Source organism: Nelumbo nucifera, chromosome 2 (genome assembly GCF_055504915.1).
Source record: "Nelumbo nucifera cultivar China Antique chromosome 2, China Antique-T2T, whole genome shotgun sequence".
NCBI classification, from domain to species: Eukaryota; Viridiplantae; Streptophyta; class Magnoliopsida; order Proteales; family Nelumbonaceae; genus Nelumbo; species Nelumbo nucifera.
In genome coordinates, this window is record NC_142650.1 from 11608557 (window position 1) to 11625796 (window position 17240).

The window sequence follows — 17240 nt, forward strand, 5'->3', positions numbered from 1 at the left end:
TCTCCCGAACTGAGCATATTTGCCGAACTAATCATACGTCTGATCTGTTTCCTGTCCGGGCTGCCGCACTCGCGTGGCCTATTTTGGTGGTGATTTTATCCACTTTGCTTGGCAGTCTATAGGTAGTATCGCCTTAGGTTGACGATGTTCCATGCTCGGGGTACTTGCTTACCCTCTAAGGTTTCGAGCTCGTATGCCCCCCCCCCCCGAGTGTTTTCTTTACTCTGTAGGGTCCTTCCCAATTTGGTATGAGTTTGCCCACGCCGGGTTCGGGTACCATGATCTTACGGAGAACCAGGTCGCCGACGCGGAAGCTCCTCTTCTTTGCTCTAGCGTTATAGTACCGAGCTACCTTTTGCTGGTAGGCCGCAGTTTGGATGTGCGCGAGGTCTCTTACCTCATCCAGTAGGTCAAGGTTGGTGCGTAACTCATCTCCGTTTGTCTGCTCGTCGTATGCCTCTAGTCGCAGTGTAGGTACTTCGATTTCCGCCGGGATTACCGCTTCGATGCCGTAGGTGAGGTTAAAGGGGGTCTCTCCCGTAGCGGTTTTTTCCGTGGTTCTGTGAGCCCACAGGACATTTGCCTAAGGTTCAACTTCTATCCACTTTGTGAAGCAATTTACTGCCACCACTAGGAACTTTCTCCCACCTGTTGCTGGCGGGAATGGCTCCAGAAGGTTGATGCCCCATTGTGCAAAGGGCCATGGACTGGTGAGGTACTTGAAGTCGGCAGCAGGCTGATGGTGGATATTGGCATGCTTCTGACACTTGTCGCATTTTCTGACGAGTTCGACGGCTTCTGCCTTCATCGTTGGCCAGTACTATCCTTGTCGAAGTGCCTTTTGAGCGAGGGCTCTGCCCCGCAGGTGTCCGCCGCACAGACCTTCATGAGTATCGCGGAGTACGAGCTCGGCTTCGGCAGGTCGCAAGCAACGCAGGTAGGGGAGCGTGTAGGATCATCGGTACAACCGTTCGTCTATTATGACGTATTTGGCTACCTGGCGCTGCACCCTCTTGGCTGCATTGCGGTCCGCAGGGAGGGTTCCATCTATCAGGAAGCTCGCGAATGGGTCGATCCAGCTCAGCTCTGCTTCAAGGACGGGAGCGACCTCTTCTGCCCCATCAAGAATGCTGGGCCGAGGTAAGTCCTCTATGTACACAGTTCTCATGGTGTTGTGACTCGTGCTGGCTAACCGAGACAGGGCGTCGACCTCAGTGTTCTCTGACCTCGGGATTTGCCTGATGAAGTGTGACTGGAAGTTGAGCAGAGCCTACTTTACTTTTGCCAAATATACAATCATAGTGAGCTTGCGTGCTCGCGTGCTTCGTACTCGCCTATAACTTGGTTGACCACGAGATAAGAATCACTGCAGATAACTACGTGCTTTGCTCCGACCTTGTGCGCTAGGTTCAGCCCGGCTATCAGTGCCTCGTACTCCGCCTCGTTGTTGGATGCCACGAACTCAAAGCGTAGTGCGTATTCCAATTTTGTTCCGCTCGGGCCGTGTAGCACTATTCCAACCCCGCTGCCTTGCTGGTTCGAGGAGCCATCTACGTGAAGGATCTAGGGCTCCTCATCCCAGTTCGCGTTTGGCCTACCAGGAGAGATGCTACACTGGCTGCTACTTCACGGGGTTTGGACTCTATTGGCTTGGGGGCTCCGAGCTCGCCCGAACTAGGGATCTCGGACTCGACCAGCTCAGGGGCTTCGAGGATAAACGTGCACTCAGCGATAAAATCTGCCAAGGCTTGGGCCTTAATAGCAGTTCTTGGCTTGTACTGGAGGTCATACTCGCTGAGTTCGATGGCCCATTTCGTTAGTTGACTGGAAACCATGGGTTTGAGTAAAACTTGCCTCAGAGGTTTGTCAGTCAGGACGATGACGGTGTGAGCCTAGAAGTACGGGCGGAGTTTCCGAGCTGCTATCACCAGTGCGTATGCTAGCTTTTATATCTGTGGGTACCTTGTCTCTGCTCCCTGCAAAATTTTACAAACATAATAGATGGGTCGCTGGACCCGGTCTGCTTCTTTTATTAGTACCGAACTGACCACCTCGTCGCTTGCCGAGAGGTACAGTTCTAAGACCTCGCCCTCCTTGGGCCGGGCTAAGGTTGGCACACTAGCGAGGTAACTTTTTAGCTCGTCAAATGCGAGCTGGCAGTCTTGGGTCCATTCGAACCATTTGCCTTTGATTGCTTTGAAGAAGGGTAGGCAGCGGTCTGCTGATTTGGACATGAAGCGGCTTAGAGCGGCTATGCGGCCGTTTAGCCTCTGAACTTCTTTTACTTTCCAGGGTGGTCTCATATCTAGGATGGATTTTATCTTGTCCGGGTTGGCCTCAATACCGCACCGGTTGACAATGTACCCTAGGAACTTGCCCGAGGTGACACCGAAGACACATTTGTTAGGGTTCAGCTTCATGCTAAATTGACGCAGGATTTGGAAGACTGAATCTAAGTCTTGTATTAATTCCTGTGAAAATTGTGTCTTGACGACCATGTCGTCTACATAACATTCTATCTTCGTGCCAATCAAGGGCCGAAACAGCCTATTTACAAGTCTTTGGAAGGTTGCCCCGGCATTTTTTAATCCGAAGGGCATGACCTTGTAGCAATACAGGCCGAACTCGGTTATGAAGCTGGTTTTTTCCTCATCGGACTGGTCCATCCTGATTTGGTTGTAGCCTGAGTAGGCATCCAGGAAGCTTAGCAACTCATGTCCCGAGGTCACGTCCACTAGGCGGTCAATCCTGGGGAGGGGGAAGCAATCTTTCGGGCAAGCTCGGTTCAGGTCGGTGTAGTCGACGCACACGCGCCACTTGCCGTTTGCCTTTTTCACCAGCACTGGGTTGGCTACCCAGCTCGGGAAATGGACTTCCCTTATGAAGTCTGCTGCGAGGAGCTTCTCGACCTCCTCGTCGACCGCCCTCCAGCGCTCTGGGGCTAAGTTGCGTTTCTTCTGTCTAACGGGTCTAACTATAGGGTCAGTATTAAGTTTGTGAGTTATCAGGCTGGGGATAATACCGGGCATGTCGGCCGCGGACCAGGCAAAAATATCTAAATTTTGAAGTAAAAAACTCACCAGTTTGGTTCGTAGTGGTTCCTCAACGGAAGCACCGATCTGTAGTGTGCGAGTTGGATCTGTAGCCGAAGTCAGGACTGCGACCGTTTCCTCTATGGGCGAAGCTCGTTCCTCGCCTTGCTCCGTAGGCCGCTCCAGTTCGAGGTCGTCGGCCACCTTGGTTTTTCCCTTCAGGGCGGCAACATAACACTTGCGGGACTCGAGCTGATCACCCCGCGCTACCCCCACACCGAAGTCTGTAGGGAACTTCATGGCCAAATAGTAGGTGGAGACCACTGCCCGCAGGATATGCGTGATTGGCCGCCCTATTATGGCATTGTATGGGGAGGGGGTCGCGACCACCAGGAAATCGTGGTTGAGTCTGACCTTACAAGGCCATGTGCCGACTTCCACAGGTACTGTTATTTTTCCGAGGGGCCTGAAGTCGCTGGTCCTCTTCAAGTATGCGTCGACCTTGAAGTTGCTGGTCCTTAGTTTAATGACAAGCGTGTCATTGTGGGGGTAGTGGACCCCTCGCGCATCGTCTTCCGTGAAGAATATCGGTTCTTCATGCTTCGGTCTTTTTGGGGGGTTCCGTTCTTCGAGGGTCGCTTCGCGAACTGACGTCCGGGCCGCAGTCGAGGTACACCCTGCTACCACCGAACCTCCCACAATTACATGGATGGTTCCCCGAACTGGCCTCTCTTCCGGAGGCTGTCGCTGCAACGGTTCGGCTGGTCTGCTACTAGATTCGGGGCATCCTTTCCGTGCTCCCCTTGTCGACCTGCCTTATTGTTATTATTGTCATGCTGTACAAAATTTCTTAAGTATTCGCGACGGATGAGTCCCTCTATCTCGTCCCGGAGATTATTACACAGTTCGGTACTATGACCGTGGTCTCTATGGAAAGTACAATACAAATTCTTATTTCTCTCGTTCGAATTTCCCTTTAGGCGAGGTGGCCACTTTACGTATGGGGCGTCCTTGATCATCATTAAGATCTCGGTCAGCCTCGTGTTTAACGGCGTGTAATCCGTCCAAACTGCTAGGGGAGCTCGAAACGACTGGTTCGGCTTCGGCTCTCGGGCTGGGTTTTTCCTGTCGACTGGGTTGGAGGGCTCGCCTTCCCTCTTTCTTTTCTCGTTCCCGCTTTCTGTTCGTTGGTTGATTTCTTCCTCTGTTCTCATGGACTTATCCGCGAGCTTGAGGAATTCGGCCACGGTCGCGGGCTGGTTAGCTACCATGTGCCATTTAAACTCTTTGTGCGTTACTCCTCTCTTGGCCGCCGCGAGCTGCACCGCAGGGTCTAACCGTGGTATCTGTAAGCATGCTTCATTGAACCGCTTGATGTAGCCCCGGATGGATTCTCCTTCCCTCTGGACTACTCCGAAGATGCTTTCCTTTGTTATGGGGCACTGCTTGCTGGTGACAAAGTGTGCGATGAAGACCTGCACGAACTGAGCCCAGCATTTTATCGACTCGGGGGCCTGGTTCCTGTACCAAGTGCGGGCTACCCCCCTGAAGGTGGTGGTGAAGGTCACGCACATGCACGATTCACTAGCCCTGGCGAGGTGCATTTGGGACTGAAAAGCGTCAACGTGGTCGTTGGGGTCGAAGGACCCATCATACTTGTCCAAAGGTGGGAGCTTGAAATCTCTGGGCAAGGGGACCGCCAGGAGTTCGGATGCGAGTGGGGAAGGAACTGAGAGAATCGGGGCAGCTCCTACCTCGTCCGAGCTCGTCTCTTCCTTGCCTCTGAGCTCTGATAGAACACGGGTGGCGGTTCAGCGACTTCGCTGGTGCCTTTGTTGTTGAGTGGGCCTGGTACTGGCACTGCTGGCCTCTGTGTTGCCGAGCTCGATGGGCCCGGAATGCTGGTAGTCTGCTGCCAGGGCGTCGAATCGGTTTTCCGTGAGAGGGAACTCGGGCTTGGAGCGCCGAGGTGCCGACCTTGCGGGCGAGGTTCCTGACCCACCTGCGAGCTGCGAGGCGGGGATGAATTTTCTCTCTCTTCGGCCTGGGGACGAGGCCTGGCTGTTAGGGGGGTTCTGGGGTCGGGAGGCCTTTCCCTGGTGGGGGCGTCCATCCTGTGGGGAGGCCTTAACCGACCTCGGAGCAGGATGCCGAGGTGGAAGTAGTGGTTGGTTCAGCGGCAGTTGGGGGAACTGCTGTTGATAGTGATACTGGGAGATGTTGTGCAGTACTTGGTGCCGATGGAGCTGGTGTTGCTGGAACTGTTGCATTTGGGCTTGCATTGCCCGCATGCTCTGCATCAGGTCGTCCAACCGGTTTTGGCTGGCTGCTAGGGGGACGGCAGTTGGTTCAGCAAAGGTTGTCTCGATTGGGGATGGAAAGGGGATGCTCATGGCAGGAAGGTTTACGGGCGCCACTGCTTGTGGCGCATTCAAGCTGGGGATCCCATCCACCGAAAGGGGGATGGTGAACTGTCCAACGCACACCACGGGGACTTGAAGTTGTTCCCCGGTGGTGTTTGTCTCCGTGCCACGTCCGGCGTTGCTGGAAGAAGCCATGAGTGTTGGGTTTTTTGAAGAAAAGAGGTTATGAGAGTTTGGAGGGAGGCTTTTTGAAGCGTTCCCACAGACGGCGCCAATTGATGGTGCGCAATCCGGCCGGTCTTAGCTGTCAACGACCTTGCCTCTGAACTGAATCGCAGGGAACCTGAAACGGAGAAGATGAGGAAGCTCCGGGGGGAACCCAGTGTAAAGGCTCCGAAGCTCAAGTTAGATTTCTTCAAAGGCAAGATAAAACCAGATAGCGCAAAGTTTGCATACCATGTTCTTGGGGGTTAGAGAGCCTTTTATAACCACCTCGTGCACTCACTCCTAAGCTTCTGTCAGGTCGGGTATGATTACTTCCGTGCTTCTTCCAGTTCGGGTGTCATCACCTCTGCTGGGGCAGAACCGCCACTGCTCTTTTTGTCGGAGCAGTCTCTGTAACTGGAGATGGCGGTGGTAGGTGGCCGTTGAAGTGCGGCTATCAAGCGTTAGATCCCAAGTCAGTCAGGTGCGCCGCCCCTGGATACGGACTCCTTCGGTGTCAGGTACGGTGTGGTTTGTCTAGTTCGGCGTTCTGGAGGCGAAGTGCTGGAGCGGTGTGCAAGGCGAAGTCTTGAGTTCGGATAGGGGAGTGTCCCGAACTGCCATGAGGCGGGCCAGTTCGGGTCACTGCTTTGTGTGGCTCGGGGCCTAAGGGAGAGTTCAGGCTCCTTGTAGGGAGTTCGAGCTCTTAGTAGGGAGTTCGAGCTCTTAGTAGGGAGGTCGGGCTCCTCGTAGGGAGTTCGGGCTCCTCGAAGGGAGTTCGGTCTCCTCGAGGGGAGTTCGGACTGCTGGTTTCTTCCCTTGGGTGTTTGCGCCCTGGGTACACTGCTTTAAGTGTCGAGCTATTTGTTTTTTGCCACGTGGCGTAATTGCGAGGTCGGACCAAATCTTCCTTCATCAGGAATCAATGTTCATACTTGCATTTATAAATTATCAGAGAATCAGTTCCCTTACGCTGGTGGTGTCAAGGGAATGCACTGCCGGGGAAGTTGATTTCAACATACACGATGCCAGAAAATTATTATGCCATCAAGAATCCGAGAACTAGTGTCGTTTCGGAGGACTACTCCTGTTGCCCGTCGCTGGTAATGGGATACTTTCCAAAATTCGTACTATTAGGAGAAGGTACGTACCTTCTCTTCATCTTGTTCTAATCCCCCTGCTTCTTTGATTTATTATATTGCTCCTGAACAGTAATCGCAGAAGGACGATCTTTATGGAGCTTTTCTTTATTAGCAGCAGCAGCTGTAGGAGCGTCAGAATCGGTGGAGACTGCGGACATCTCGTCTTTTGACACAAGGGGAATCGTCTTCCCAAAGAGCTTAATCACCAAATCTTTTGGTTCCAACGTTTTGGTTGAAGCAAAACGTGGACATATGTAGGAAACCGAGAAATAAAAATAATCAAATCCAAAAGGCTCGCTCTTTCTCTCTCCTTTTTTGTTCGTTCAAGTCAGAATGAATACAACAAGAGTTCTAGAACGAAGACAATAGGGGATTAGGGAAATAAGAAGGTCAAAGGGTATTTTTGGTATTTTGAAAATTTTAACTCGCATGTGAGTCTTCTAACTGACGAAAATCTAACGACGGGTATTAAATTGTTGCAAATTGAAAGTTCGGATAGCAAATTGTCACAAATTGAAAGTTCGGATACTAAATTGTTGCAATTTAAAGTACGGGTATTAAATTAGCACTTGGCCTAAAGTATAGGGTACCTATTGGGAATTTTAACGTATTATGTGCATGTAGCTTTGGAACGAGCAAGGTTTAGTTGAAAGCTTTAGCTGTTTAGTGGGCTGTGGAATCAATGATAATGTTTCACATTAATATTAAATCAGGAAATTTTCAGATTAGTACGTTGTACTTTGGGTTTACTGTCATTTTGGTCCTTAAACTTTAAAATGCGACAATTTAGTACCTAAACTTTCAAAATGTGTCAACCTAGATAGGGGTGTCCATGAAAAAATGAAAAACCAAACCGAATCGAGAAAATTGAACTGGAAAATGCGGTTAATTGAACTGACCGGTATATATATTTATATGTATATTTGATATATATTTTTAATATATATCACGTATTTTCTATATATTATATATAAATATATACATATATTATATTTATAATAATCTATTTATAAATGTATTATATATTATATTTTTTATAATATTTGTAATATATTATATATCATTTATTATTTATAACATAATATTATACATATATTTATATAATATATATTATAAATATAAAAAACAAAAAAACCGAAGAATTGAACTGGTCAAAAACCAAAAACGATAGATCGGTCAATCGGTGGTACCAGTTCGGTTTCAATTTGGGGAAATGGAAAACCAGTGATATCGGTTCGGTTTGCAAAAACTGCCCATGGTTCGGTTAACCGAACTGTGGACACCCCTAAATCTAGTACCTACCATTAACCAACTGTTAAGTGTCATTTGAAAAGACACAAATACCCTTCGAGTGTCATCCAATTCTCTTTATCAACCATCCAAACATTGATAAAAAATCAACAATCCTAAATCATTGCCTCTTTTGTTCATTAAAGTTGGGGTCACCAAAATGCCCATTGAGACGTAACCCCAACTTTCTTGAATGGAAGAGGCAAGGATTTGAGACTGTTCATTTTTATCAACATGTGGATGGTTGATAAAGAAAATTAGATGACAGTTAAAGGGCACTTATGTCTTTTCAAATGTCACTTAACGACTACTTAACGAATTAGTTAACAATAGGTACTGGGTTGACACATTTTAAAAGTTCGGGTACTAAATATCACATTTTAAAATTTGGGGACCAAAGTGGCACTAGGCCCAAAGTACAGGGTACTAATCGGGAATTTTCCTTGTTAAATAGGGTTTTTATAGTTTAATTCACCCAAAAATCTTAGTTCCATTGTAGAGGGGTTCATATCTTTTATAGTGGGGCCCATAAATTTATTACTGCGATAGAATTTCATCATTGATTCAATTAATCCAAATTTCTTTGGAACAACCCAAGCATCACTGGTGTGTCTGTGTTTAATTGGAGCCACATGTTTCAATTGGATGCGATGTACTTGTGTTTTATTGGGGGAAAATCTATGATGTGGAAAAGACATATTACTGGAAGAGTTTTGACCAATCAAAACTCACCCATGAATTTGTTGGGTTATCCTCCTCATGAGATGGGACCCACAAATAATAAAAACAAAATGAAGTAAAAGTAAAAAGAACAAAAAAGGGAAATCAACTAAAAGGGCCTTATTGTATTATTTGGCTTGTCTTGCAAGCCAATACGTCTTTTGGTGTCTAACGTTGCGAGAGCTCTCTCTCCACTTTTTCAACTCTAACAAATTCTCTAGCAAATATCAGCGAATAAAGAAAGGGGTTTTGAGAAGAAGGGTTTGGAAAGAAGGAGATTTACAATGCGCAAACGAAGAAGATAAATTCGTTTTCAGCATCCCTTCTTGCCTCCATTGTTGTGCTTTCACCTTTGGTGAGAGATTTCCTGTTTGCTATATATTTTATTGATGTTTTCTGTTACTGGAATCCAAGAGCTTTCTTGATGTTCATCATCTAGTTGTAACTAGATAGAAAAACATTGTATCTCATTACTGTTGTTGATAGTAGATAATTTGGATTTCGGTATCGTGGTTTTTACCCTCACATTGAGGGGTTTTTCACATAAATCTTGGTGTCTACTACTGTTTTTGTTTTGTTTTTGACTATTTGATTCACTACTATATATCTGTTATTTGTTGGGTAAGATATCTCTGATTTATATAAGGAAAAATATATAGATTATTCCAAACAAAGTGGTATCAGAACTTGGTTTTTGTCCAAATCATGGAAGGAGATTCGGTTGGGATGATTTCATTGAATGGAAGCCAGTGATCTTTTTAGAAATCAAAGATAAAAGATATGTTCATCTCCAAAGACTTATGTACACCAATGAAAGATGAACAAAGCAAGCCCAAGGATATGTCAAGTGACTAATGGGAAATTCTTAACTTAAAATCCGTTGCATGCATCAAACAATGGTTGGATGATAACATTTATCATCTTCTGGAAAATGAAAACTTTGGAACAAGTTGGAAGAGTTGTATGAGAAGAAAATCGTCGGCAAGAAGGCTTTCTTAATAAGAAAGATCGTAAATTTGAAATACAATGAGGGTTCATCCATTACTGAACACTTGAACCAGATGCAAGATGTTGTAAATTAATTGGCTTCAATGAAAATGGTGTTGGATGATGAGCTCCAAGCTTTACTGTTATTGAGTTAATTTCCGGGAAGTTGGGAAATGCTTGTGGTGTCTCTTAACAATTCTACACCCGAAGGAAAAGTCACAATGAGTATGGTAAGAAGTAGTTTGCTCGATGAAAAAAAATAAAAGGAAATCATTGGACACCAGTAAATCAGACGCACTTTTTACAAAAAGTCGGGGTAGAAGTCAAAGTCAAGATCCATACAACCGTGACAAGTCTAGAGGTAAGTCCAAGTTAAGAAAAGATATCACTTGCCATTATTGCAATAAGCCAGGACACTTAAAGAGGGAATGAAGAAAATTAAAAGGTGACAAAAAGAAAGAACAAGGTGAAAAGAAAGAAGGAGACGACTGTAGTTGTTTCAGATGGCGAGCTTATGATTTTTGCAGGATGTGAAGATTCTTGTTTTAGCTTTACATGCTAAGATACATATTGGATTATTGACACTGGTGTGTCATACCATGCTACTCCACACAATGAAATATTTGCTACTTACAAACATTGGTGTAGTAAAAATGGGTAACAGCTACACATAAAAAATTGTGGGGTAGGTGATGTACAAATAAAGACTGATGTGGGTTGTAAATTGGTTCTCAATGATGTAAAGCACGTACTGAATCTTCGCTTCAACCTAATTTCTACAGGAAAATTAGATGAAGAAAGCTACAACAACAATTTTGGTGAAGGAAAATGGAAACTCACCAAAGGATCTCTTAGAGTGGCAAAGGGGCAAAGATGTACTCTTTACATAATGAAAGTTCAGTTATGCAAGGGCAGTTGAATGTTATAGAAAAAGACTCCTCCAACCTATGACATAAGCGACTTGGTCACATGAGTGAGAAATGACTTCAAGTTCTTGCTAAGAAACAACTTTTCTCAGGCTTGAAAGGTACGCATTTAGATTCATGTGTTCATTGTTTTGCTAGTAAACAATATAGATTTTTTTTTTCAAAGAAATCCTCATCATAGAAAGCAAAATGTCTTAGAAATGGTTCATTCCAATGTATGTGACATGAAAGCCAAGTCTCTTGACAGTGCCTCTTATTTTGTTACATTCACTAATGATACATCTAGAAAAGTTTGGGCATATACCATGAAAATGAGGTATTGGAGATATTCAAACATTTTCATGACAGAATTGAAAGAGAAACAAGAAATTCTTCAAATGCATCTGTACAAACAATGGAGGTGAATACATTGGTCTATTTGAGGAATATTGCAAAAATAATGGTATTTGGCATGAATAATGAATTCCCAAGACTTCACAACATAACAGTGTGGCTGAACGGATGAACCACACCATTGAGGAAAGAGTTAAGTGTATGCTTTTACATGCTAAATTGCCAAAATCTTTTTGGGGATAGGCAATGAGTATTGCTTGTTATTTAATTAATTTATCTCCTTCAATTGTTTTGGATGGAGATGTGCCATAAAAGGTGTGGACAAAGAGAGATGTCTTATATGAACACTTACGGGTGTTTGGTTGCAAGGCATTTGTGCATATTCCCAAAGATGAAAGGTCTAAGCTTGATGGAAAGTCCAAGCAATGCATTTTCTTGGGTTATGCAAATGAAAATTTTTGGTACAGGTTATGGGATCAAATTAACAAAAAGCTAATAAGAAGCAGGGATGTGATATTTCTTGAAGATCAAATAGTTGAGCTTGAGAACATTGCAAAGTCACAATCAAAGCCTGAAAAGCTTTGCTAATTTGGATCCAATTCCTTCCTCTATTGTGTATGGTAAAAATAAAGAAGATTTACGAGATAATGTGGTTGATGATGGTAGCGCTTCAGGTGGTAACTTGGGTGATGTTGATCATGAAGATGGAGAGCAACACATAGAAGCTCCTCAAGTACTACAAAAACAACCTCAAACTCAAGAAGAAAAACAACAACTGAGAAGGTATAATAAGGAACGAGTGTCATCAAAGAAATGCTCTCCTCATAAGTATGTTATGCTCAGTGATGCAGGTGAACCACAATGTTATGAGGAAGTTGTAGGAATTTAAGAAAAAAAATGGTTGAAAGGTATGCAAGAAGAATTAGATTCATTGCATAAGAATTGCATTTATGACTCGGTGGATTTACAAAAAAGCAAAAAGGCACTCAAAAACAGATGTGTATTTAAGTCAAAAATAGAAGAAAAATGATTACAACCAAGGTACAAAGCAAGGTTGGTTGTGAAAGGCTTTGGTTAGGAAATTGATTTTGATGAAATTTTATCTCCAGTTGTGAAGATGTCATCAATCAGAGTAGTACTGGGCCTAGCATCAAGTATGAATTTAGAGGTTGAGCAACTTGATGTCAAGACTGCATTTATTCATGGTGATTTGGAATAAGACATCTACATGGAGCAACTGAAAGGGTTTAAAGTCAAGGGAAAAAATAAATGGTTTGTAAGCTAAGAAAGAGCTTGTACGGGTTAAAACAAACACCTAGGCAGTGGTACAAGAAATTTTAGTCATTCATGGTGGACAATGGGTGCAAGAAAACAACTACAAATCATTGTGTATTCATTAAGAAATTTTCTAATGATGATTTTATCATTCAGGTTGAAGAAAAAATTAAGCAAATGTTTTGCTATGAAAAACTTGGATTAAGCACAACAAATTTTGAGAATGCAAATATCTTGTGATAGGAAAGTTGGAAAGCTATGGCTATTACAAGAAAAGTACATTAAAAAAGTATTGGAAAGGTTCAGCATAAACAAAGACAAGTCACTTAGCATTCCATTTGCAAGTCACCTCAAGTTGAGTATTGAACAAAGTCCTTCAAGTGAGAAAGAAAAGGAATAAATGATGAATGTGTCATATTCTTCAGTTGTACAAAGTTTGATGTATGCTATAGTTTTCATTAGGCCTGACATTGCATATGCGGTTGATGTGGTTAGCAGATTTCTTAATAGTCCAGGCAAAGAGCATTGGAAAGTAGTTAAGTGGATTTTCAGGTATCTCAGGAGCACTTCTGAATTATGTTTATGTTTTTATAGTGGTAAGACAGTGTTGGAATGCTATAATGATGCAAACATGGCTGGGGACACTAACTCTAGAAAGTCCACATCTGGTATTTTACTCATTTTTTCTAGAGGAACAGTGTCATGACAATCCAAACTACAGAAATGTGTTGCTTTATCCACTACAGAAGTTAAATACATTGCTCCAACTGAAACTTGCAAGGAAATTTTATGAATGAAGCGATTCTTTAAAGAGTTGGGTATACAACAAAATGAATATGTTATTCTTTATAGGAATGGCAACGGGGTGGGTTCGGGGTGGGGATCATATTCCCTGTCCCCGCCCCTAATTCTGAAATAAACCCCATCATTGTCCCCGATCCCCGTTGGGGATAAAATTTGCCCTCCATTCCTGATCCCTGACGGGGATGGATTCCCCGTGGGTACCTGAATCCCCAGAATTTTTTAGATAATAGTATTTTTTTTTGAAAAATAAATTTACTTAAAATAAATAAAAAATTTAAATTAGAACTAATTTTTTAAATATGTTATATATATATATATATATATAATTGGGATCGAGTCAGGGCGAGGCGGGGACTTCAATCTCCATCTCCGACCCGATGGGGTCGGGGAAGTTGGGCCCCTGTCGAGGATGGGGAAAATTGCCATCCTTAGTTCTTTGTAACTGTCAGAGTGCTATTCACTTAGCTAAGAATCCTACTTTTCATTTCAAGTCCAAGCACATTGATGTCAGGTATCATTAGATTAGAAATGTTCTTGAAGAGAAGAAGCAATTGCAGATAGAGAAGATACATACAAAAAAGAATAACTAAGATATAATGACTAAATGTTTATCCAAAAACAAATTAAATTTGTACAGACTTAACAAACTTAAATATGAAGAAGACCTCCTCATGAGTCGGAATGGAGATTTGTTGGGTTGCCTTCCTCATTAGTGATGTAATGTGGGCCGTGTTGGGCTGTATTAGCCCATATTTCGTTCCACTCGCACTGTAGTAGGTAGTAATGTGCATTTGGTTTGGTTGTTTAGAAATCGAATCAAATAAACTATATACGATATTGGAAAATGGAAATCGAATTTTGGCTAAACCGATCAAACCGAACCAAATTTTTTGGTTATTTCAGTTGATTCGGTTAAAACCGAAAGTCAATTCAGATGGATTTAATAATCCCCCATGTCCTTCCAGTTGCTTCAATTCACCGGTGTTAGACAATTCGTTGAATAGCTGGCCCACCGGTCACCGCTGCAACTGAGGTATGTAACAAAGGGGAAAAAGAAAAAATAATAAATTGAACCTGATTGGAATGGACAATCAATTGTAGAATCGCTGTCGTCGGAGTATCACTTGCCATTGGTGAGTGGTGTTTTAGCTTACTAAAAATCTACCAGATTATCAATGCCCGATGGTCAGAATATCAGTATATCACTGTGTTTCAGTCTCAGCCTCTCATGGAAGAGGAAGATAGTGGACCGAAGAAAAGACAACAAAAACAAAGAAAAGTGAGAGGGAGACACGTCGAGGGTTTTGGCCTAATGTCCTGCATGATTATTCATTTACCCCTAGAAGTTCAGTTATTCCGATTAATCGAACCTCTAAATATCACAACTAAAACCGAAATCCAATATTAACAAAACCATAATTAAAAACCGAACAAACCGTTTACTCAAATTAACCAAACCAACTAAACTGAAACCCAAATTTCGGTTTCAATCAAACTATGCTCATCCATAGTAGCAGGTCTTACTGTTGCCGGCATAGTCGGTGTAGGTTGTGGGTAGGTCCCAACACGAGCCCGGGCCTCTGGCCTGTGACTAGGCCGGTTGTATTATTACATTTTCTTTTCGTTTTTATTATAAAAATAAAAAAAATAATAAAAAAAATTGAAGAAAAAATGACAAATTCAACGATTGCAAAAACAACTTGAAAAAATCTTAAAATTTTATTCCGCATGAATAATTAATTCATACAACAAAATATAAAATAATTAAATGAAATTTGAAAAAAAATACGATTGAACAAATGTTATAATAAAATGATTAAATGATGTGTCAGGTTGTAATGTGTTTGGCCCGTGGGCCGTGCCAGCACCAGCCCATAAAGGCTACAGGCCACAAACCCTTGGCCCAGCCCGGTCATAGGGGGTACCACTATGGCTGTGAATCATGTCGGCCTGTGGGTGGCCCAGCCTGTTTTACACCTAATGTAAATTTTGTGAGACTTGATTCATGGAGTTGCAATTATTGGAAACGAGTTATCGGGAAAACTGTTTGGTCCTAAATGCAGGTTAAAGTATTTTTGTATTTTTCCCTTTTTATCCTGTTAATATATATATATATATATATATATATATTTATTCTCTTTTTACCTTGTGCTTTATGTTCCCAGACACTATCAGTCTACCTCCAGCCTGACAGCCTGGTTTGTTCACAATGCGAGACAGATTTGGGGGAGTTAGGATTTCCTGCACTCGGTTTCCTTTGTGCAGGGGTGCACTCCCAATCAAATTGGGACGCGTCAGAATTTGTATAGAACTCTAACTCAGATATGTAGTTTAAATCTGTTACTTTTGCTTTTTAATGCTTAAAAAAAATAAAAGGAAAGGTGAAAACTTTAACCGCAAGACTATATTCCAATGCAATTTTTAATATCGTCTGTAAAACCCTAATTCCCTTTTCTTTGTTTAACATAGAATGAAAGAAGAAATCGGAACTCCAAATAGAGAGCTATAACTCCATAAATGCCGATTTCCACGGGTGAAGACATTGTATAGAAAACTCTCAAGAGATTTGTGAAGCATATGAAATCTTGACTGATGAGTATAAAGAAAACTAACCTGGTGCATTTACAAACGATTGCAGACCAAATAAGGGTGGAAATCATTTGCAAGTAATTGTTTTAGGTGCCCATCATTTCTTCTTCATTCAAGTACTCTTATTTTTTCAAAACACCTGTAGCTCATTTTGAATTGGATTCGGTAATGGCTTTCTTTTTATAGGATAATTAATGTTTATTAATTCTGCTCCTGAACTTATATCAACTTCAAGACTTCTGAATCTTTACCTCAATCAATTGGATATAACATACACTAAAGTCATCAAAACAGTAAGATTTATCGGTTTTTTGCATGGTTTTCAAAACCGGACCGAATCGGATGGTCGGACCGAAAAACGAGAATCAGTCACTTGAATAGTTTCATTTTCCTTCAAAACCGTTGATTTTGGTCAGAAAACCGTTGAACCGATCGATTAACCGTTTGAACGGTTTTAACCGTTTTTCAATTTTTTGTCAGAATAGGCCGACTGTTCAAATCAAACGGTCAAACTGTCCGAACCAATAACCGGACCCCTAACCGATTCAGTCACCGGTTCGATTTAAAAAACCATGGTTTTTTGCTTCTATTCTCATTTGTGGATAAAAGACACTGAACCTTGACATAGAGAAAGCAAGTTTAATATGGAGGAGCTATGCTAGCAGTTTAGTATAAACATTTCGACACCAGAATTTTTTCCCCTGCAATCGTTGTTAATGGCATCCACTACGGAAGGGTTTGGTCTGTAACAGTGTTCTGTTTTTTTCCTCTTTAGTCTTTACCGTCTCTCGAACTTAGCGGCGGTCAAAGTATCTATTTTACTCTTTCTTTTACTTTTTAATTTGAAAAATGAGATATTGAAAAAAAAAAGTGATGCACACGGTCCATTTAAATGACTTGTACATGTGACCTGAGATGCCATGCGAATTCTGACGTGTCCCAATTTAATTGGGAGTTCACCCCAGCACACATGTAACCAAGTGCAGAAAATCCGAACTCATTTGGAGCATAATATGATTATGTCTCTCTTCTCAAAGATCCGATAAAATTGGAGCATAAAGGTCAAAATATTGGATTGCAAGCACTTGTACAATGGATATTGATCGTTCACTACTTCAAAAGCTATTTCATAAAATGTGATCCCTTACAACTCGAAGGGCTAGAAGAGTTGGACAATAAGGAAAAAGACTTGGGTGAAAGTAAAGAAAATGATCTAATCATCCATAATTTAACTATGGATATGATACTGAACATAATGGAACAACAAAGCAGGACTCGTGTGGCCGATCTCATATTAACTGGGACAGGGTTGAGATGATCGGATGATTATAACTTCTTCAAAAGATGTTTCATCCATCAGCCCAGAAAGCTACCCGATCGAGCCGCGGGTTGAATGGTTCACGCAGGTGGTTTGCCAGGTGAAAATTGAAATGATCAAAACCGTATTAAAAATCTGGCCAGGCCGCTGGGTCGCTGGTTCAATTCTAGATATATGATTGATTGCTTAGTTAAAGGTGACACTCGCAGAAGCCCAAAGTGCAACTGGGTTGGGGGTTCCAATGTATGGTGAGGAAG